Here is a 2447-nt window from a genome sequence, read left to right on the forward strand (position 1 = left end):
TTACATTTTTCAAATTGTTTTCTCATATCTTATTCTTCCTTTAGGTCAGAAACTAGATTCAATGTTGATGAGACTTCTGATTCGTGCAGCAGCATCTGGTATCCAGTGTTTTTGTAATTTCCGGGATGAAAGTGTATTTTACCAGGGCCACAGTGATTACATCCTCCAAATATAGCAGACTTCATCAGAGATGAGGCAAAAATAGGAAAAAACGACACCCATGCTTTTATACAGGGGGTTTTTATTACTTGCATAGTGGTGAATGCTTAACACTTCATTTTGCCCTCATAACACCCTATACGACTAGTTTTATTTGTTCACTTTACAAATGAAGAAATGTGAGTTCACACAGCTAGTACACACTAAAACGCAGACACCGAGTCCCACATCCTTTTGGAGGCCCTGTGGTAGGGAGAAAGGACACGGACCAAGTCCAAAGAGGGGATTCTAGGTCCAGCTACTCCACTGTCTGTCCCTCTCTTCAACTCTTTGGACCTCCGGTCCCTCAGCACCAAACGTGGGGCTTTAGACTAAACAGCCTTTTTTCTAAGTCTAAGGGTCCTAATGAGTCAGCACTGTTATGGTTCTGGGCGAGCCTTTCCAAGGCTCAAATTTGATTATAGCTTAATAATATGCTGCCAGAGCAAGCAGTAGCAAGTTGTTTTGTTAAGTATCAAGGTGAGATTGTTTCCTCAATAATATTTTGAACATAATTACCATTTCTATAGGACTCTGACTTCAAGAAACCCTCATCAAGGCAAAAGATGCCAGATGAACATTGGTGCAAATGGCCTTGGGTATTTAATCCCACGTGTCCACATCCAGACTCCTAGATCTGAAACTGTGAGCTCCCTACACAGTAGATCCTTACAGTTCCCTAAGGCCCCTGGCAAAAGACAGGCTTCCTTCCACAATAACATATTCTGTCCAGACTTGTCTTTGCCTTTAAGCAAAAGAAAACACCTGAGCTCCTACAGGTTCTGAGAACCATCTTATTAACAAAGGCTAAGAGTATTTAAAGGCTGTTATATGGTTTCCAGGAAAAGCTCAAACCCCCAATCTACTGCAGATGAACACTGCTGTGTGCTCTGAGAAGCCCAAGGCTTGCAGCCAGCACAGTGAACTCAACACTGGATCACAGTCATTTGGTCAGGGACAGCTTGTCAGATGTTACTTAGCTTTTAAATCTCTTTATGTCATTCTCTTAACTTTATAATCATTTGGAATCTTAGGTAATATTCATACCATAACAGCAGATAAATAAATATACTAATATACTATGGTTTCTTTTTTATTTCCTATGTGAAGCTGGCCTTCTAAGTAGTCAACAAATTAACACGACACCTAGTTATACATATTTAAATTGTTGTTTTTACTTTATATAACGTATATTATAGTTGACCCTTTAACAACATGGAGCTCGAACAGCATGGGTTGACTTATACACAGATTTACCTCTGCCGCTGCCACCCCAGACACAGCAAGACCAACCCCTGCTCATCCTCCTCTTCCTCAGCCTACTCAACATGAAGACTGTGAGGATGAAGACCTTTGTGATGATCCACTTCCACTTGCTATTTATGAATAGCAAATATATTTTCTCCTCCTTATGATTTTCTTAATAATATTTTTCTCTAGCTTACCTTATTATAAAAAATACAGTATATAATAATGTGTAACACAAAATATGTGTTAATCAACTGTATGTTATCAGTAAGGCTTCCAATGAACAGTAAAGTATTCATAGTTAAGTTTTGGGCGAGTTAAAGCTATACATAGATTTTTCAATTGTGGAAGGGGTCAGTGACCCTAACCCCCACATTGTTCAAGGGCCAACTGTAGTTTTTTAATGTGTGTCTCCAACAGTTAAAAGAGTACCACCTGTAATTTGAATTTTGTGACATTATGACATTATGGCTTGCCTGTATCTTTATAATGAGAAGACAGGAAGACTAAAAATAAATCAGCTTTCATAAGAATGTTGTTATTTTAAAATTCAAGTTATTGATGAGACGTCTTGAGGTGTGTAAGAAGTAGGCTTTTGGATTTTTTAACAGGTCAGCACTAATTACTTTTTACAGAAGAACCCCTTGTGTGTCTAAATAGAGAAAGACCTCAATTATAGCAGAGGAGAAAGACACTCAGACACTGCGGGCATAAAAATTTTTAAACAGCTGCCTGTCTGAACTGAGAGGTTACTACCTCTTCTGCTTCATCAGTTTTCAGGGAAATGATTTGACAGCCTCATTAATCCCCTGCCTCAAAATCAGCTGACACAGTAAGCAGCAACTCTTACCAGACAGAACCTAAAGCATCCTGTTTCTCATGGGGTGCAGCATGTATTACACAGCTGCGATGTGCTATGGCTGTAACATAAATTGTGAAGATGGTAAGCAATTGACTAAAGCTGGGGAACTATTATAATCACTGACTTATAAAGAATAAAC

General features: G+C 38.8%; 1 protein-coding gene across 1 annotated transcript in view; it reads right to left on the bottom strand.

Moving 5' to 3' along the window:
• Nucleotides 1-2447, bottom strand: part of LOC105809099 (vomeronasal type-2 receptor 1-like) — a 44809-nt gene that overhangs the window by 41387 nt on the left and 975 nt on the right. The gene's annotated exons all lie outside the window — the stretch shown is intronic.

Source organism: Propithecus coquereli, unplaced genomic scaffold (genome assembly GCF_000956105.1).
Source record: "Propithecus coquereli isolate 6110/MARCELLA unplaced genomic scaffold, Pcoq_1.0 Scaffold19, whole genome shotgun sequence".
Classification (NCBI taxonomy): domain Eukaryota; kingdom Metazoa; phylum Chordata; class Mammalia; order Primates; family Indriidae; genus Propithecus; species Propithecus coquereli.